Source organism: Tursiops truncatus, chromosome 3, assembly GCF_011762595.2.
Source record: "Tursiops truncatus isolate mTurTru1 chromosome 3, mTurTru1.mat.Y, whole genome shotgun sequence".
Classification (NCBI taxonomy): Eukaryota; Metazoa; Chordata; class Mammalia; order Artiodactyla; family Delphinidae; genus Tursiops; species Tursiops truncatus.
In genome coordinates this window covers 145,627,200-145,648,502 of record NC_047036.1, presented here as the reverse complement: position 1 = coordinate 145,648,502, position 21,303 = coordinate 145,627,200, and the positions used below count along the sequence as shown (strand labels likewise).

General features: G+C 49.5%; 1 protein-coding gene and 1 long non-coding RNA gene across 2 annotated transcripts in view; both read right to left on the bottom strand.

The window, feature by feature from the left end:
- The window catches only part of LOC141278359 (uncharacterized), a 70,160-nt gene extending 55,616 nt beyond the window's left edge, over nt 1-14,544 (bottom strand). Inside the window, exons 1-2 of the long non-coding RNA XR_012330954.1 lie at nt 14,457-14,544; nt 11,259-11,351 (exon numbers count right to left, since the gene is read on the bottom strand). This is a non-coding gene — a long non-coding RNA (uncharacterized lncRNA). The remainder of the gene's footprint in view (nt 1-11,258; nt 11,352-14,456) is intronic.
- Nucleotides 1-21,303, bottom strand: part of KCNIP1 (potassium voltage-gated channel interacting protein 1) — a 223,494-nt gene that overhangs the window by 184,732 nt on the left and 17,459 nt on the right. The window lies entirely within an intron of this gene.

Sequence of the window (21,303 nt, the reverse complement as noted above, 5' to 3'; positions counted from 1 at the left end):
AGATTTATCTCCCACTTTCATGGGGAAAGAGATGGATCAGAGTGGTTTTCTTTTTTTTAATATCTTTTTTTTTCAATATATATATATATTTTTTCACCAGCTGTTTCTCAAGTAACTTGAGTGTGGAAGAATCAATGGCATATTTTGGGGTAGCCTGCTCTAAGTCCCAACAGAGATAATTAGAGTCCAAACATTGTAAAGGTATTATTATTCAGGAGAAGAGTAAAGATATCAGTAAGATTTAGACCTTGTTAAGTGTGCATGTTAAAATAGGATACCTACTTAAAAGAATCAACCCAGTAAGCTCTCTATTCTGAATTCCTTTAGAAATCCTAGTCAGTTACTCTGAATTTGACAATTATTATTGTACAGTTACAAGGTTTGTAGAGAAGTAAAACTCTTCCTAACACTAAAAGATTTACTAATGGGCAGAGTTGAACTAGTTAACAGTCGAAGAAGAGAAAGCAGATAAAGATGCCATATGTTTCCAAAGAAAATTTTACCATCTAATGATTGGACGATACTCTTGGGGAAACTGATAAATCTCTAAAATATCTGCACAAAATGACACTATTATCATGCTGTGAAAATCAAACACAAAATGAAGACTGTTACCTTGTGCTAAGACATGATTCTCTCTGAAAAATTTCATCCCCTTCCCCACAAAAAATCAACACTCAACAATTTCTATTTTCAATGGAAAAAAATTCGCACATTTGACACTATAACCTACATTTTGTTAACAGAAGATAAAAAAAAAAAAGACTTGTTTCCATGCTTTCGGGTTCAGTTTTTCAAGGTATGGCCCCCATTCAAACCTTTTTCCTTCACCATTTATAATGGATATTTTGACTCTGGTTTTAAGAAAATTCTCTTTAAGCGGTATTTTACTGGTACCAATTATCCTTAGAAAAAACGAAGACTGCCTGTGTCTACTTTCCTTGACCTGAGAAGCACCTTTCTGTGCGTTGATATATGTATGTGTGTCTTATTTTCTTTTCCACACTGGATTGAGTCTTGGTACTTTCTGCATTTTAATAGTTGCTATGAGTCAGGCACTTGCTAAGTACCTCTCGTGTAATCCTTCCAGCAGTTCTGAGGCATCTTAGTTTAGAAGCTGAGGTCTGGAGAGTTTAAGTGATGAACTTGCCCAGTGCCACACAAAGAGTTTATGACTCAATCCAGGCATGTCTGACTTCCAAACCAAGCTTTTAATTTCAATGCTACACTTTCTTATCCATCTTTCTCTCCCCAGGGGTTATCACAGAGCCTGCCACACAGTAGGTGCTTAGGGAACGTCGGCAGGTCTGAACTGTGAGTTAACTCAGGTCCCCGGTTCAGTGTGCTATGGCTGAATAACTATTATTATCACTGCTCAGTTTGACTTTGGGGTGTATGGCTAGGAGCCCAGGTGCTATAAATCTATAGATGGGGATGCCTCCTTGGAATAGGAGCTGATAAAGGAGCATCTTTTTCCCATCTGGCTTTAGAGATGATATTACGGGGACGAGAGAACTGAAAGGGAACCAGCAGGTCCTGAGCTTCTACAATGTGCCAGGTGTTGTCTGAGGTGTTTTCAATTTGTTCTCTGCATCTCCTAACAACCCCTCCAGGAGGTGTTACGATCTCATTTTTGTAGATGCATAAACTGAACCTCAGAGAGGTGAAGGCACTTGCCAAGGCTGCACGGACTAGAAACAGGAGAGCCAGGGTTCAAGCTATCTGACTGCAAACCTCTTTGCCTCTTCACAACATTACTTATCACTATTGTTTGGAGCATCCGAACGAGATCAGAAAGTGGAGGGGGGGAGCTTTACTTGGTGGTTCTGCCACTGCTGATAAGAAGGAGAGTAAGGTACTCAGTCACCTGGGTGACCAGAGGGTGAGGTTTCAGGAAGAGAGCTTGCTGGTGACAAGTACTGAATAGTCCAGCCCACATTTCTGGGGCAAGGCTCAAAGCATCACTCATTCAGCTGAGAAAGGTGAATCCCTCCCAGTAGGATTAATGGAGACGATAGTAGTTGCCGTCCAGGACTGGCTAAAAGCTTGTTTGAGTTCAGATAGAAGCCTCACATTCAGGGGAACTGAGAAACAATTGCAGCAGACTCGAGAGGGTCAGGGTGAGAACTGATCCATCCGAGAGGAGAGCCTCAGGCCTGGCACACAGGACAGAGAGGCGAATGGGGACGTGTGGAGCGTCAGGTCACTTGCAGTGTAGAACTGTATATGGAAAGGGGCCTCAGAGGTCAGCCGCCTTCCACCCCCCACATTCAGCCCATTTTAGAGACAGGAAAACAATCCCCAGAGAGGGGAAAGAACTTGTCCCAAGTCACAGAGCCAAGATGATCAAGCTCATGGTTTTTTTTGTGTGATTTTTTTGGTGTGATTCCATTTATTTAAATTTCAAATTAAATGCAATATTTTACAAATGTATTATTTAGGGATATGTCCATAAATGGTAAAATTAAGAAGAATAACAAAGAGGAAAATAGACGGGAAAGTTTTTACAGAGCTAGAACAAAAAAATCTTAAAATTTGTATGGAGACACAAAAGACCCCGAATAGCCAAAGCAGTCTTGAGGGAAAAAAGCAGAGCTGGAGGAATCAAACTCCCTGACTTCAGACTATACTACAAAGCTACAGTAATCAAGACAATATGGTACTGGCACAAAAACAGGAATATAGATCAATGGAACAAGATAGAAAGCCCAGAGATAAACCCACACACTTATGGTCAACTAATCTATGACAAAGGATGCGAGGATATACAATGGATAAAAGACAGTCTCTTCAATAAGTGGTGCTGGGAAAACTGGACAGCTACATGTAAAAGAATGAAATTAGAACACTCCCTAACACAATACACAAAAATAAACTCAAAATGGATTAGAGACGTAAATGTAAGACCAGACACTATAAAACTCTTAGAGGAAAACATAGGAAGAATACTCTTTGACATAAATCACAGCAAGGTCTTTTTTGATCCACCTCCTAGAGTAATGGAAATAAAAACAAAAATAAACAAATGGGACCTAATGAAACTTAAGAGCTTTTGCACAGCAAAGGAAACCATAAACAAGACGAAAAGACAACCCTCAGAATGGGAGAAAATATTTGCAAATGAATCAACGGACAAAGGATTAATCTCCAAAATATATAAACAGCTCATGCAGCTCAATATTAAAAAAATAAACAACCCAATCCAAAAATGGGCAGAAGACCTAAATAGACATTTCTCCAAAGAAAACATACAGATGGCCAAGAAGCACATGAAAATCTGCTCAACATCACTAATTATTAGAGAAATGAAAATCAAAACTACAATGAGGTATCACCTTACACCACTTAGGATGGGCATCATCAGAAAATCTACAAACACCAAATGCTGAAGGGGGTGTGGAGAAAAGGTAACCCTCTTGCACTGCTGGTGGGAATGTAAATTGATACAGCCACTATGGAGAACAGTACGGAGGTTCCTTAAAAAACTAAAAATAGAATTACCATATGATCCAGCAATCCCACTACTGGGCATATACCCAGAGAAAACCATAACTCAAAAAGACACTTGTACCCCAATGTTCATTGCAGCACTATTTACGATAGCCAGGTCATGGAAGCAACCTAAATGTCCATCGACAGAGGAATGGATAAAGATGTGGTACATATATACAATGGAATATTACTCAGCCATAAAAAGGAACGAAATTGGGTCATTTGTAGAGACGTGGATGGATCCAGAGACTGTCATACAGAGTGACGTAAGTCAGAAAGAGAAAAACAAATATCGTATATTAACACATATATGTGGAACCTAGAAAAATGGTACAGATGAACCGGTTTGCAGGGCAGAAACTGAAACACAGATGTAGAGAACAAACGTATGTACACCAAGGGGGGAAAGCGGAGGCGGGGTGGGGGTGTGATGAATTGTGTGATTGGGATTGACATGTATACACTGATGTGTATAAAACTGATGACTAATAAGAACCTGCTGTATAATAAAAAAAATTTAAAAAAATAGATGGGAAAGGGAATGGAAAGAGGATTGATACTAGAATATTCTAGTTTTGAGCAAGAAGGAATATACATAGTGTATTTTGTTTTTATAGCTCTCCCATACAGTATCTCATAGCTGGGGAAACTGGGGTTCATAAAGAAGTCACTCACCTAAGGTCACCCTATGAGATCACCTAGCATCCCCATTCTATAAATGGGACCACTGAGGCAGAGATGACACATCCCATGTCCAGCACAGAATGGCACAGTCAGAGGCACCAGATCTGTCAGCTTCTGCCCATCTTTTGGTGTCACCACAAAGACCTTCTCCACCAGGGACAGCGGGATGTGCTTGAGGTTCTTATCCCTCTGATGGCACACTTTACCCCTGTTGCCTGCCCATCTAACTAGAGTCTTTTTTCGACCCCACCTTCTGCAGTTGGAGGAGGGTTAGCTTGAAGAAAGAGCTGCTGTCCTGCAACCATTAGGGCAGGCATGGGAACTTGGTAAACTTGTCAGAGTTTCTGATCTTTCAGAAGCCCCAAGGCCCTGCTAGGGGTGGGTCACTATCAAGATCTCATTACTGAGGTAGGGGCACTGCTCACCGTTCTCAACCTCTATTCACTGTGCTGTGCTAAGGGAAGGGCATGTCTTCATCACGTGGTGGGTTCTGTGAACTTGCCACCTGTTATCTGAAAAGCACCGCGGTGGCCAGCATAACTGTGGATAAGTTATAGCCCCCGTGGTCTGTGTAGCAGTGCCGGACGGCAGCTACTGCTGCACTGACTCACCCCCGGGACGCTGCATGAGGAACGGGGATTCATTTTCTATTTGCCAGTCGCAGGGCTGTACTGATGCCTGGGCTCCAGCAGCCACCTCACTGTGCCTCAACATAAACCTTCAGAGACTTTTGCAGGGTGGAATGGGGATGGCTTCTGGGCAGGCATGCCCTCTAGGAAGCCCAGCTGGTCTCTCTGCAGGACGGGGGCTGTGGGAGCCATGCCCCAGGAAAGCTCCTGGGCTGATGTCCTTGCCTGAAAATCCTGGTTTCCTCACATTCGAGTTTTCCTGGGTGGGTGGTGGGAAGAAGTTTCCCTAGGATCTAAAAGGGAAGCAGCATGTAGTGGGAGCCCCATTTTACAATGAAAGAACTCAGGCCCAGAGAGGGAAAGTGAACAGGTCATGTCCACACAGCAGGCTGCTGGGGCTGCTGAGGCCAGAATCCAGGTTGAGACAATTATTATTCTAAGAAACCAATCTCTTCTCACTTCACCTCGGGCATGAAGTCACCGGGGAGGATAAATCTGTGTCCACCCTGTGTTCTTGACACGCGACGTACTTGCCCTGAGAAAGGGGAGATCTGGGTTCAGAAGATAAAACTTGTAGAGACGCCTGGGCTGTTAAGCAACACCCTGGCGGCACGCTTGGCATCGGCTCCTTAACAGATTACTTGCTGAGCACCTATACTGTGCCAGGCTCGGGGCCAGGTGCTAGGGCACAGCGGTGAACAGGCCAACCAGGTCCCTACTCTCCTGGGGTTCGAAGTCTAGTGGCGGCGACAGACAACAGGCAAGCGAACACATTCACAAGATACGATTAGGTTGAGATGAGAGCTCCTGGGAAAATAAAACGGGGCGATGAGATGAGACATCTGGTGGAGGCAAGGGCCACTTTGGCTAGAACGGTCAGAAATATGAGGAGGGGGGCAGTTTTGCTGAGACCGGAAAGCTGAGAAGGAGCCGCCATCCGTGGGAAGGTCAAGGGGCCAGAGGCAGGAAGAGCCTGGTGTTTGCAGAAGCCCCAGGTAGCCATAGAGAGGGAGGGGTCGGGGGGGGGGTGGGTTCAGGGAGGTCAGCAGCTGGGGTGGCCTTCAGGGTCACGGTCAGGAATGTGGATTTTACTCCAAGTGCCGAGGGAAACCATTGGAAGGTTTTACACTGGGGAGCGACAACCTGATATGTGAACTGACTGTGACTTGTAGGCCGCAGTCCAGAAGCTACTGCCACAGCCTAGGTTAGACATGAGATTGGCTTGGGCTAGGGAGACCATGGAGGAGGTGAAAAGAATTGGGAGAGTCGAGGTATATTTTGGAAGTCACATGACTTCAGGTCCTGCAAATTGTATACGGATGGTGTTTAAGGCTGGGAGGAGAATGGATGAAACCATGGAGGGAGGGAGAGGAAGGCAGTCCAGAGCTCTGGGGCCAGCCACTGTGTAGTGGGTACCATTGGAGGGGAACGCAATGAAGGAGGCTGAGAAGTGGCCAAAAATGGATCCACTGAGTAATACTGGTTCGTTGAATGAATGCGTGAGCGCCAGGGGCCAGGTGTTTGCCTTAGAGGAAATATGGCGAAGGGATCTTTCTCTGGGCTTGTAGGAAGGGGGACTCCCGTCTGCTGGAGCACCAAGCATGCTGTGGTCATTGCTTCAGGACCGTCCCCTCCATGGACTGAGAGCTTCTGAGCAGGGCCTAGGCGTCATTTATGCATCTCCGGTGCCAAGGACACAGCTTGGTGCAAAGGAGACTTCTGGAAGGAGGACTGGATGACACACCATGTATGTCATGGGGCCGGAGAAGTGCCCGGGGGGTGCCTACCCTAGGGTCCCTCACCCCTCACCTCCTCAACTCCCCTCACACCCAGTAGCGAAATTCCACCTTGACTCACGCCAGGCCTGAATCTTTCACTCTGAGCTGAAGCCGTGACTCTAGTTACATTTCACATCCCAGACGTAACGGCATGTTTTCTCCCATCTCCCTAGGCTCCGTGCAGAGAAGGAGAGAAGCAGGTGACAGAGGGCCCTAGAGGCAGGCTTGGGGATGAGGAAGGACGGGGCTAGGAGTGAAGGAGGAGGAACAACTGTGTGTGTGGGAAGACCCTCCCTGTGGCTCCCGACCCAGCAGAGTCCAAAGTCAAGGTGATCAGAAGAACAGGGGCTGGGGAGGCTGTGAGGAAGGAACTGGCCTTAGGGGGACTTCCCACGCCTGCCCTACTGTAAAAGGGTTTTGGAATAATAATAATCATAATAGGGTGTTTAGCATCTACGGCGCATCTGCTATGTCAGGCTATGTGGGCTTCATCCAATCACCCTGCTTAATCATTCACCTGACTGCAGACTGACATGTTCCTCAAAGCGGCTGTGGGGAGGACACGTCCACCTGAGAACGTGCCTTGGAAGTCTGCACTGCAGGCACTCAGAAGCTCCTCTGCCCATGCTGGGGAAGGAGTGCAGGACAGATAGTTAGAGCCCTGGCTGAGAACAGTTCTTGGAGCTTCAGTTTCCTCATCTGCAAAATGGGAAGAACCACAGTAACTTCCCCCCAGGGCTATTTGTAAGATTAGGTGAGGTGGCGAGGTTTCGGGGTATACAGGGCGTAGCGTAGAGCTGAACTCAGCTGTGGGGATTCTTCTTGCTTTAAACACCTAAACGGCAATGGAGCCAGGTCTGGGGCCAAAGGGGCAGCTGCTTCGGTCACAGTCTCAGCAGGACACAAAGGCCCACTCAAATAGAGTAAACTGAGGCAGCATAACAAAGGGACTGTTTCCAGTGGTGAGGGCAGTACTGCATGGACGGTGCAGTACTCAGGACAGGGAACAGTGGGTGCCTTTAACACCCCAATCCAAAGAGCGAAGGGCAGCTGTCAGTACCCGGAGACAGAAAGATCTGGGTGGGGAGGGCTGCCTGAGAGGGACCTGGCCCTTTTTTGAGGGCCCGCCGGGCAGCCTGCTACAATGCCAGGGGGAGGAGCCTGGGGGCAGGTACCTTGATGTCACTCTCCTGCCCTTAGTCTCCTGCTGATGCCTCCATTTAGAACAGCCAGAAGCCAGAGGCAGGCCCTCCTTGCTAGCGTCCTCCCAGGTCAGCCTCCCCGGCACACATGGAAGACGAGGCAGAAACAAAAACTATCCAGCCCAAGGGTTAGTACAAGCAGGAAAGGCGGAAGCAGACACCTACCCAGGCCCTTGTTACAGATGGAGAAACAGGCTCAGAGGGGTGACTGAATCACTGAACCTGGGCCGCCCGACTCCCTTGTCCTTGCCCTTAACCGTTGTCCCACATGGTTCCACCCATCCGTACCCTGAGCTGGGTGTTATTTTCCTTATTTACAGTTAAGGGAACATGTGCTCAGGTGGGTAACGTGACTCATCCAAGGTCACACAGCAGAATCAGGATGGTAGAAACCAGGCCTGGAGGCCCCAGAGCCAGGCCGCTTTCCTCACTCGGCACAGTCCTGCCTTGGCAGGAGGAGGTGTTTAGACCGGAGCTGCTACCTTTCTGAGCCACCAGCCTGAAGTGCCAAAGGATGGCTGTGAGGGTGGGTGTCTGGGGAGAGCTGGTTGTTGCCCCATCTCTCTTTGCGAAGCCCCGTTCTGGTGAAGCTCTGGTGTGTAATCTCTCCTCAGCAACGATTTTTCCAGAGCAGAGCTTCACAAGTGCGACTCTCCTCTCCTTAATCCATCTTGCCTAACACCTTGGGGACATGTCCTGCCATCCTGCCTCCTTCCTTTCCTGCCCTTCCCAACCCCACTAGCAGCTCTGCAGACTTCCGAGTGGGTTTTCTTTGACTCTGTTCTCTGCACCAGACGGATAATACATAAGGCTGTTCGCCAAGGTCATCTTTAACTCAGGTGCGCTGCGGGTGTGAGGGAGAGTTAAATCACTGAGAATCAGCCCAGGGCCACCCCGCTTTCCTTAAGGTCTCAGCAGGTGTGGGGCAGTGGAGGGGGAGGCTCTGGTCCCTTTCCTCTCCTCACTCTAGCTTGACCGGTGGGACGGGGCTGGCAGCAGGGGAACGTTTGCCTTCCATTATTTCATCCTTGGGGAGGGTAGAGAGAAAAGTGGAGGAGAGGGTGGTTTTGATGATGGTAGACAAAAGGTTGTAGGCCACAGTCTGGACAGAAAATGGTCAGCTCTTGGTAAAGGTGGGGCAGGGCTTGGCCTGTTTACTAAGGTGGAGGTATGAGTCTCTCGCTAACAATACTCCCATTCTACTGATGGGAAAACTGAGGTCCAGTGAAAGAAAGGTGGTTTTCAAGGTTATAGACAGTAGTAATTGGTGGAATGCAGCAAAGCACACCTCTCCTGGGTGAGTGGAAGGAGCTCCCAGGTTAGGACCCCAGAGGTCCTTAGTTTGAATCCAGACTCTGCTCTGACTTGATGTGTGACCCCGGGCAAGCCACTGCCAGATTCTGGGTTTCAGAGTTTGACGTTTTTGGTTTTGTTTGTTTTTTTTAATCAAGCACCTACCATGTGTGAGGCACTGGGATTCTTCAAGGAACAAGCAAAATTCTGCCTTATGGAGCTTACATTCAGGAGGAGACCCTCAGCTGGGCACTCCGTGGGCATCATTTCCAATCCTCGAGACAACCACCAAAGACTGGTATTATTAATATCGCTTCACAGGTGAGAAGACTGAGCGCCATCTCTACACCGGTGGGACAGGAGGAGACACTTCCTCCAACCATTCCCTCCCACCTCCATCCCCACCCCCCAATGTTCTCCTGGCAGGGAGAAGCAGAACCCAGTTCCCGTGATGCTGCACATCTCAGATACTTAAAATTTTCTTTATTTGGTCTGGAGATGTGCAATCAAATCTTTTTTTTTCAAAAGTAGATTTACCTTCTTAATTATATTTGAGGTAGATTTACAACGCTATTAATTCCCACTCCCTGAATAAACATGGGAGGCCAGTGTGTGCTCAGGGAAAAGCCTCAAGAAGTATGAGAGGCAAGGGGTGGGGATGGGCAGGCTGGGAGTTTAGCATTTCCTGCAGGTTTTCAGAGGGTGATCGTTCACACAGGAGAGCAGCTGGGGTAGGGGTGCTGGATTTACAAAAAGTTGGGGGCTAAGTGGGAGGGGGGCCTCTGAAGGCAGTCCCCTCCCCTCCCCTCTTTTTTCTGGTCCTTTATCAGTAGGAGGTGGGTGTTCATTGTACACCTACTAGATGTTGCTGGGGAAGCAGAGAGATGTACAATCCCCAGTTCCCTGGTGCCATGGTCCGAACGTTTGTGTCTCCCGAAAATTCATATGTTGAAACCTAACCCCCAGCGTGATGGTATTAGGAGGTGGGGCCTTTGGTGGGTGATTAGGTCATGAGGATGTGGTCTTCATGAATGGGATTAGTGCCCCGATAAAAGAGGCCCCAGAGGGCTCTCTTGCCCCTTCTACCACTTGGGGACCCAGTGAGAAGACAGATGTTTATGAGCTTATAAATCAGGAGGTGGGCTCTCACCGGACACTGAATCTGCCAGAACCTTGACCTTGGACTTCCCAGCCTCCAGAACTGTGAGAAGTGACTGCTTGTTTATAAGCATTTGTTATAGCAACCAGAATGAAGACGACTGTCTTCTGGCTTTTTCTAGCCCATGAAAACTGCCAGCCTTTCCTTGTGGCCTCTAGCACAGAGTAACAACACTGAAGAAAGCTCATATCTTCCCTCCTCTTCCCCCCACCCAAGGGCACCCCATCATGTTCCACTGAGTTACTAGGCCAGGGGTCAGGCAGAACTTTCCGCCCCTGCCTACCCCCATGAAGTCTCCGAGGACAGGAGCCAACCTAATTTGCATCCTCTGAGACAGAGCCTGGCAGGCACCACTGCTCTTGACCTCGCCCTGGGTCACTGGGATGGTACTGGGACCACAGCCCCTGAAGCCCGCACAGCCCCCGCTGGCTGAGTCAGGGACGACAGGATCTGCAGCCATGGGACAATTTAGCAGCTAATGAGAAATGGAAACTACGAGGACAAACAAATGAAGCGGCCACTGCTGTGGGAGAAACACGTTCATCAGACTCTCTGAGAAGCCGAGGCAGCCAACACAGACCACTGCACACAGGAGGGGGCTTCAGCTGCTCAATGATCCATCCTGGGCCGGGAGGCAGCTGCCACAGCCCGAGTCCTGTGAGGCCCCGTGTGTCACCCCGCAGGCTCACGAGTCCTGGGCCTCCCTTCTGGGCCGGGCAGCTAGTCCTGTCTGGAGCTTCTATGGGGCAGAGACTGCAGGGTGAGGCTGGGGTGACCCTGAGCCAATGAATGAACAACTGCCTAGGAAAACACTTGAGGGCCTGAGCCCAGCCAGCCCACCCGGTCTAGCCCTTTGCCCTCCTGACCCCACTCCCTGCCGGAACCAAGGCTTATAAGTTACTGTCTACCAGAGATGTTGGTTGTACCCATTTTGCAGGTCAGGAGACGGGCACTGGGAGAGGAACTGTGACTTCCGAAGGACTGCAATCTAAAAGATGAAATGTGAACTTCATGCACTCACGTCTTGGGATTCAACGTTGGAGCTCTGTCCGTCAGACAACTTGAACCTGAGTCTCTCTGTGTTCACATCTTCCCCACACGTACGACCCCCATTCTAAAGATGAGGAAAGTGACACTTAGAGGTGTTGAGACACTGATCCGATGCCACACAACCACGAAATCACAGAGGCGAATTCCAGGCACTGTGCCAAGTGCTGGGCATATGAGGCAGTGGAACCCAGTGGTTAAGACTCTGAGCTTACACTGCCTGGGGTGACTGTGAACCCCGGCAGCATGGCCTTAGCTATCCAACCCTCTCTACATTAGTTTCCTTGGATGAAGAATCAGGATAAAAATAGTACCTGCTGCATAGGATTGTGAGATGGTGTAGGGAGAGCAGTGCCACGCTCACCAGAAACTCTCCATAAATGTTGGCTGCTTTTAACCCTTGTTACGCTATGCCTGGTTCTGGAAATGTCGAGATAAGGGAGGTGCTGCCTTTCCCCTCTCTGAGCTCTCCGAGTCTGTTGTGTTCTCCTGTCTTGTTATTCTCAACATCCAGAGACCCCTCCCCAATTCGGGGTGCAGGTAGGGCGTTCCACGCTGACTGCGCCCAGAAAGCAGAGAACAAAGAAGGCCCTGCTTGACTTCTGAGTCTCTAAACAGAATCTGACAACTGCAGGCAAAGACCTACAGTTGTCAGAGAAAAGGCTTTTGATTCCGTGGACTCTCTGAATTCCACAAGCCCAGAGCTGTGAAGGACTCCTGGAAAAAACCACGGATCTGAAAGCTACCTTCTTGGTCAGAGAAACCTCTGCCTCACCACCCCCTCCCCTGGCCTGTACCTAAAATTTGCCTGAACTGGGGCAAGCAGGAGGAGGACAATCTGAGGGGAAGGAAGACTAGGTGTTTGTTGGTGGTCACCTGAAAAGGGACCGTGACCCTCCCCTCCAGCCGAGTCTCTAAGGCAGCAGGAGGGGCGGGTCTGAGAACAGAGGGCAGCCACACAGCCTTGTGGCCCGTGATCTGGATACCAACACGGCCTCATGGGGCGTCCTGGACAACATGTCTGAGGTGGTGTCAGAGCACCTTATCCCAGAAAGCCCACTATCTCCTTATGCCCAAGAGGGTCTCAGGAATATCAGAGAGAAGAGAGGGCATGAACTAGACTCAGGAGGCCTTGAGGCTCAGATATGGAGAATACCCCAGGGATCCGCATGGACCTGTGACCTGAAGCAAGATGGGTCAAGGACTCAGAGTGGATGCGAGCACAGAGAGAAGACTGAGGACCAAATGCCCCGCCCCCGCCCCATGCTTTGGCACCCCTGCCTGCCTGTGACGGCAGAAACTTCCTGACACAAAAATGCAACTCCAGAGAAGTGGGGGAGGAACCTAAATTGACTAAGATTTTGTTTCTTTCATTTGGCAGAATGAAGGCCTGAAGTTGAAATTAAGCTCGGTTACCGAACAATAAAGAAAGCAACGTTTCTTGCATACCCAAGTCTGTGGTCTGAGTTGGCTGCAGGCTATAAGCCAAGAAGAATTTTTAATATGAAGTACTGATCTCTAAGATTTAGGTCAGTCTAAGGGCTAGAAAGAAGGAAGGTCAAGGAAGACTTCCTAGAGGAGGTGACCCAGGAACTGGGTTTTGAAGATCATGGAGGAGTTGGCCAGATGGATAAGAATGGCAGTGGTGATGACGTTCCAGGTTCGGGAATTGCCTATGCGCAGGCTTGGCAGAGAGAAAGGGCTGTCCTGCTTAGGGAGTTGAGAGTGGCCTGAGGCCAGGTGACCATTGGAAATAGTGTGAGCTGGGTCTGGAAAGATGTGGGGCCAGGACTTGATGATTTCAGAGGCCTTGTGGCTGCTTCAAGGGCCTGTTCCCCCTGGGTTGGGGTACTGGGGCTCCTGCAGTGCCTCACACATTTTGGCCTGCCCTCGATTGAGTCAGAGGTAAAAATAGCAAACCACATTCCTCTCGTGCTGCACTGTGGGGTAAAGGAACCTATCCTGTTTCTTCAACAAAGCAAATTATTAAAATGTCCTCATTAGGAGCAGGAATGGTATAACAAAGCATGCTAATTACGAGATCTGAAACTCCCAGTGCCATAGAACTGATATTACCAAAGACAGGAATAATTGTTAGTGGTGGACTTGCCAGAGGAGGACTTGATCTCATTTCTTCATGAAACTGAAGTCGGTATTTATGTAATGCGCAAAGTTTTGCCTGAGGCCACCTGAACCTCACCACCTCACTGGTGATCCTCAGACTACCAGCTTCAACAAAACCCAGGGTAGCTAGGCATTGGGAGCACAGGATTCTAGGTCCCCGCCCAGACCTCCAGAATCAGAATTTGCATTTTAACAACACTCCCAGGGGATCTGTGTGCACAAAAGCTTGAAAGGACTAAGGTAGAAGGCAAAAGCTTCCAAAGACCCATCAGCATAACAATTCCCCTCTTTAATTTTCTACAGATACTGCCTTGTCCTCGCCTGGTTCTACAGATCCTCTAGGGCTCATGCTGCCTTCACACAGGGTCAAGTCTTAAACCCACACACTCTGTCCTACGAGGATGCACCTATCAGGTTAGGCTCTTGGTTGCAAACTACAGTATCCACTCTAGTTGGTTTACACAGAGAAAGAAGTTATTAGAAGATATTTGGGAATTCAGAGAATCTCCAAGAGGGTCAAGGTGTTAGGTTTGGAAGCCACCCTACCTGGAACAATGTTCAAGCCCTCTCTAGGAGAGACGCCACCCACATTCCCATTGCTCGGTATAGGCACCGTGGCCACACTAGGAACTGGACACCAGAACATCCCCACCACTGCCTCTACAAAGCTGTTTGCCTCTGCTGCCACCCTCACCAAAAAGGGAGTCCATACTTCCTTAGGTGAACCTCTTCCAAATAAAGCCTCATGTGGGTCCCTCTGCTATCTTAGCCCTAGATGCAAGGGCAGCGGAAAGTCTGAGTGTGAGTTCCCACCTTGGGGAGGGAGAATTTCTAATGTCAGGAATTTTCCAAACATAGGGAAAGTGTTCAATAGATCCTGGGATGCCAAGAACTGTTGAAGGGCCAATCTTGTGGGCAGCTGTCTAGGTATGAGAGGCAGAGGGTATGAAAGCGTCAGGCAGCCCCATCCTTGTCCTTGAAACCCAGCTACACGATATGCTATTCTTCGGGCAAGTCATTTCCTCAACTTGAGCCCCAATTTCCTCACCTACAAAATGAGAAGAGCAGCATTGTTGGGAGGATTAAAAGGAGCAGTCTGCAAAGCCCCTAAAGTAGTACCTGACACATATGCTTTCATTAACATAATACTCACAGTTGTGAGATCATCACCACCAATAATACTCCTATCCTGGAGTCCTGGCAACCATCTGTGCTTTGATTCTATTTATGTTGCCATCTAAACAATCAACCAATATCTCATGAGCAACGAGCACCTACGTGTGCCAGGCACTGTACTAGGTGCTGGAATGGTAATTGAGAGATACGGTCCCTGCTTGCCAAGAGCTGGCCATCCAGGAGAAATAAATACACCCACAGCATTCTGCAATGGGCTGGTGACCACGGTGGCGTAGAAAGCATTAATCCCCAAGAAAACTATTCAGATGAGACAATATTCAAGGATCGGTTTGGCGGGAATTCCCTGGTGGTCCAGTAGTAAAGAATCCGCCTTCCAATGCAGGGGAGGCGGATTAGATCCCTGGTCGGGAAACTAAGATCCCACATGCCGTGGGGCAACTAAGCTGGTGCGCCACAACTACTGAGCTCGCGTGCCTCAATGAGAGAGCCTGCGTGCCGCAAACTACAGAGCCCACGTGCTCTGAAGCCTGCACGCCACAACTAGTGAGAAGCCCGAGTGCCACAACGCAGATCCCACGCGCCACAATCAAGACCCAACGCAGCCAAAACAATAAAGAAAATAAATAAATAAATAATTTTTTAAAATATAGACTTAAAAAAAAAAAGATAGGCTTGGCAAGGGAGTAAGGATGGGAAGGAAAGGAAGGCGTTTAAAGTCTAGAGACCAACAAGAACAAAGGCATAGAAGGGGAGAGCTGTGAGGCAATTTGGGGGAAGACTCTATGCCCTGGTGACTAAGAGTCTGCACTCTGCAGTCAGACTATCTAATGTGGGTTCAAATCCCAACTCTGCCATTTATAAGCTCTAACCCTGGGCAACTTTGGTATTCTACCCTGTAAGTTTATGGTTTGCCATCTGTCAAATGGGAATAATGATAACAGAACCAATCTCAGAAGCTCCTAAGAAGATGAATGTTCAACAGTAATCACAGTGCCTAACATGAAGCAGGTGTCCAGCAAATGCAAGAGAGAATGATTTATGATTATGCAGGCTGGAGGTTAGAGTGAGTAGTGCCTTGGTGTGAGATTAGTCCTTGCCAGAAACCTTGCATCCTTTAACAAGGCAGCAACATCTTTTGCTTCCACCAGCCCAGCGGCCATTCCTCTTCTTCTAGGATGAGCTCCTGGGTTTTCCCACTCCTCCTCCAAGTACAGTCCACTTGGTTGTTAAGGCAGAATTGTCCTTCCTCCTAGATCCTGGCCAATCAGAGTGCAGTGTGTGGCCAATGTAGGCCAATGAGAGCCAGCCCTGGGATTTTCCTGGAACTACTGAGGAGAAGCTCTTTCCCAGTGGGGTTGCTAAGCTGGCAGATCGTGAGTCTGGGGCTGCTGGTGGCTGCTCTCAGAACCCCAAAGCTAGAGCTCTCTTGAGAATGAAGCCAAAAGAAAGGAGAGCAGACCTGAGAAATGGAAATCCACAGACTCCTGTTAACACTGTCTTTGAGTACCTGGATTCAGCTGTGACTGAAGTTTATCCTACCCTGGCCTTCTTATTACATGAACCAACAAGTCCTTATTTTCTTCTTAAAGAGTAAGAGTTGGCTTTCTGTTGTTTGGAACTGAAAAGGTCCTGACTAATGCAGATAGGATGCCCACTCACCCTTCATTCTGCAAATGGGCCATGGGCCCATCTTTGCTGCTAACAATTGTCTCCTATTCAATAACTGCTAGCTCTGCTGAATTGTTGAAGGGAGGCCAGTGGGTTCCATTCTCAAATTCAGAGCGTCACCCTGTCTGGAATGACATTCCCCGCGTGCACGTGCATTCAGAGGCGGTATCAGCACACATCCCTGCACGAAGTCTCCTCCTTTCCAAGTGAAAAATAACCTCAAGTCCTTTTAGACCCTTGGATTTCTCTGACCGGGTATCCATGGCCCTGTGACATCTTGAGGTCCCAGAATGAGTAGCAGATTTCCTGCCAATAGGCAGAGAGAAGGGGGAATAGAGGGTAAGGGGCCCGATTTACTCTGACATCCCACAAAGGCCTCCGCTCTCCAAATAAGCCTGGCTCTTGCCGCATCAGCAACATCACGCCCTTGGACATGTGTTTCCAACTATCTTGCAGATTCCTTAGGAAGACCGACTACATTTTCTGAACTCCTGCTGTGCCCCAGGCACTAGACATAACACTTCTCATGAATTCCTCATGCCAGCTGTGCAGGATGGCCCATTCTACAGATAAGGAAGGCCATCCAGCTAGCAAATGCCACGGTGGAACTGAAGGCTGGCCTGCAGCTCTTTGCACAAGCCCATATGGTGCTAGGAAGGTCTAACAGGCCTTCGAAACAGCTATCCAGCTACCCAGAGACCACTTGTAGCTCACTCCTGAAAAAAGGGCCTGCCGACTGCAGCAGGGTACTGGGAGAGGTGAAGGGCCAGGTAGCGGGGTGAGGGGGGGTGAGGGGTTGCCAGGGAGCCACTGCGGCCTCTGGTTCCAGAGCAGCTGGGAGGCTGAGTCAGAGCAGCCTGGGTGGGATTGGCTGCTGAGACACAGGCTCCCCCCGGGGGCAGGCCCCGGGCAGAATTTCTCATGCAGTCAATCCTTAAAACTCCAAGGTGAGCTCCGGAAGCCTTCCCAAATCCTCCAGCTCACAAATACCACTGCAGCATGCCCTCTCCCTGATGTGCAGTGAAAGATAACAAAAGTAAAATGACCCCTTTAGAACCATTGCGTTTCTATAAATACAGGGCGATAATCATTTTTGAAACTATTAAAATAAATTTTGCCCCCCAAACAAATACTGTGTGGCATTAGATTACATCATTATTCTCAAAACAACGTGTTTTATTTATTTATTTAATGCTTTCACTGTTACCAGGAACCCAAAGACAGACAGAAGAAAATGAAGTTGTCTTAAGATGCGCATGCTGGGGGAGGGTATGTGAGCGTGTAACCACGTGTGCAAACCTCCAGCTCAGTGACCCTCCCTCACCTTCAGGCCTCCAAGGAGCACCTTTCAAGTGTGTACCTTTGCAAAACAACTAGTGACCACCTGCTGTGGGTCTTCGGGTCATTCCTGAATAGTTTGAAAGGCCAAACTCATATGCCTGGCTCTGCGTCAGCTCTGAGCTGCTGAGTTTGGCGTGTGGCCTCACGCTGGGTCCTCAGAACCTTCATAGCCCCATTTCATGGGTTATGAGCTCACTGAGGTTCTAAGGAGGAAAATGACTTTTCCAAAGGACTACAGAAGCCACAGGGCCACGATCAGAATTTTCCCCCAGGTCTTCCTGATGCCATGCCCATGTGGTTTTTCCTGGGCCAGCACCCCTGCCTCCTCAGTTTAATTCAGCTCTGCAAACATTCATTCATTCAGTTGCCTCAAATCTCCTTTGTAACAGGACAGAATATTAGCAAATAACTAAGTGAACACGTCGCTTTATTTACCTCCTGCCATATGTCAGGCACTGTAAGTTGAAGACACCTTGAACTCAGACCTTCAGGCTTCATGGTCTGGAGCTTCATGCTGGGCTCCTGGTGAGCAATGGTGTCCTGGAGCCTGGAGAAGGGTCACCTAAGCCCGCTTTGGGATGGAGGAGAGACACGGGAAGGCTTCCTGGAGGAGGTGATGCCTATACCAAGCCCCAGAGGATAGGAAGTAGGTAGTCAGATGAAGGGTGTGGGTGCGAGGCTGGGCGGAGGTGTCCCAAACAGTGAGGATGGGATGAAAGCAGCTGACACTGTCTCAGTCTTCCCCTCCCACATGTCACTACCTGGATTTCACTGGTGACTCTCCAATTCCAGCAAACGTGCAAGGCCCAGAAGGACAGATCTTCAATTGGAGGGCCATGATCTGGGTGCAGCACACACTCGATATGCAGGAGAATGAATGAACCTCTCCACACCCACCCCCCCGACCCAGACCGTGTCCCTCGACTGCATGGACCTCCCTTTAGAAATGGGCTGCCGTGTAGAGTTGATGACGACCAAAAAAAAAAAAAAGCTGACGTTTATTGGGAGTGTGCTGTGGGTCAGGCCCTGTGCTAAGCACTGCAGACTTGGCGCCAGCTTCATAGTCACAACCGACTTTTACAAAAGAGGAAACTGGGTCCCAAGAATGTGACATGAGCTCCGCAAGGTCACACAGCTGGAAGGTGGAAGAGCCGGGTTTTGAACCCAGCTGTAGGAGAAAGCGCCTGATGATCCAGGGCAGATCGTGGGTGCTAGTACTGGGAGACTCGGCAGGGCTGAGCCGGGGCCTGGCGCCTGGGAGAAATTCCAAGGGTGGTTGTGAGATGGAATTGCATGGAGTACAGAGTCACCCCAGGAGAGCAGCCTGGTCAGCTCTGGCATTTCTGGGCTGTGGCCCCGTTCCCCTGGGGATTGGCAGAGATGAGGCTGTGCAGGGGTTAGGCTTCTGAACATGGGACAGAAACTAACCCTCACCCCTTGTTGAGGGGGACGTCAGACACGATGACTGGAATTACTCCCTTCACCAGGCGGACCCTGGGGAGTCAGATGGCTCCCTCCACCCTCCCCTCCCTCCCACCCCAGGAGAAGCATTCAAAGCACTCCTGCCTCTGCTTAGTTGCCTAGGAAAGGGGCTTGTCACCACGTTTGGCTGGCACTGCGATACTGCAGTCTGAGTCAGAGACACATGGCAGGAAAGGTCAAGGCTCCCAAATTAACTCAAGGAAAAACTGCCGATCGGCAAAGATCTATGTAGGGTTTTCACGGAGGTCTTCCTTCCTCCGCATTCCAGGAAGGGAATGCACGTTGATGGCATGCCAAGAAGGGCACACTCCAGACACTGGAGTGCTGGGTTATTCCCTCGTTAGACTTTGTTAAGTCTCAGGCACCACCTGCGGGCTTTATCCTCACAACACCCCTATGGGGGATCTGGATCCCCCATTTCACAGAAGAGCAAAAACAGGCTCAGGGAGGTTAAGCCACTTGCCCAAGGACATCCAACTGGTAAGTGCTGGAGCCGGGTTAGGACCCAGGCAGTTGGCAAAATGCGGGCTCAGCCCCTTAGAGACCAGAGACAGGGACAGGCCCACGGATGCAGCCGTTTCCCAAGCCCAGGCACACAGCAGGGACCCAGTAAATGGGGCACCTCAGACTGAGCCCAGGGCCTCACTAAGACTCTAATGTCTCAGACAAAGTTCCCCAGGCCTGGCACCTGCCCCCTCATTTCATTCAATCTGGAACAAAACCAAGTTGCATGTTTTTCCTCCCCGGCCCCAACCAACTTCTCAGAGGCAGGGGTTTTGTAGGGGTGACAGCCCTCTCATGCCTGGTGAGCCCTTGGAGAACTCAGAGCACGTGACCATCTAGAGGGAAGCCGTCCGACTCCACACTTGGCGGGCTGGGCCTCGGAAGAGAGAGCTCCAGGCTGGGGTTCAGGAGTCAGGCTTCTGGGGTGGAGAGGGGTAGGGCCCTTCTCCTCTCAGGACTTCAGTTTCTCCCTCTAAAATGAAAAGGTGGACCGGTTCAAATCTGTTTTTTCTTTTTTGATTTGCCGTTTTGTGAGTATCCACCTCGGGACATGCAGCAAACCTTCGATAAAAGAGCTACTGTGTACTAATTCGGTTGAGTGCTTTACATGAATTATTTCATTGAATCCTCCCAACAATCCCACGGGGTAGGTTCTTTTGTTACTATTATTTGTACGTTGTAGATGGGAAGACAGAAGAACAGTGTGGTCAAGTGACTTGCCCAAGGTCACCCAGCTAGCAGGTGATGGAGTCAAGATTCAAACCAGAGTCCAGCTTCAGAGCCTGGAGCATTCACCCTTCCATCCTTCCATTCCACACTTACATTTTCAGGCAGGGCAAGGCCACGTTTGAGGAACTAGGGGAAGGGCACAGTGGCATCCTATAGGGGTGGTTGTCATGAGGGTGGCAGGTGGGGGTCTGGTCTGGGAGGATGGGGTGTTGTCGTCCGAGAAGAGAATATGGCTGAGCAGCAGATCGGGGTAAGAGGAGTGGAGCCCAGTGTGGGGCGTGATGAGTGGCAGGAGACATCCGAAGGATGATTCCCGGCATGCCAAGTCCTAGCCCTGCCAGCTGGGATTCTCAGGAGGCCAAAAAGAGGACCCTCTTCTTTAAAACTCGGCCCTGAGAAGCAGCGATCGGTCACAGTCCCAAAACCCTGCCTCTCCGTTCTGGCACAAGCCCAGGATTCTCCAGCAGACTCTGAATCGTGTAATTATCCATGCAATAATTATGCCTGGCAGAAGGCATCAGCTTTCCTGGGGGAGGGCTTCCCAGAGCATTGCCTAGCAATCCAATCACCATCAGCCTGCTCTGAGAATGCTCGCCACAGCCCGACTCCCTTCCTCTGAGCGCAGTTCCTGGCCCGGGGGGGAGACCTCCTGTGCGGGAGCAGGTGGGCGCCTGTCAGTCTGACAGGGGCACCTGTCAGTATCACTTGGTTTGGCTTCCTGGATGTACACAGCCCCATCTCTTGACTACTGCCACCCAGCAAGCTTCCACCATCTCCCACGGCCCTATTTATGACCCAGAGGGGGAGAAAAAAATCTATCGACTAGGAGCAAGCAACTAATCAGTTTATTCGGTTGCCTCAGGTCTTCTGATATAATTATAATTCCTTCTGAGGCACCGGTGTCAGGCTCGTTTCAACAACCACTGCAGACACGATCATCAAAGCACCGGGATTCCTTTGTTCCAAATCCTGTACAGATGGGGCTCACAAGGTATGCTTTGGAGGGAAAACGAAGCATGTTTTTTTAATTTTTT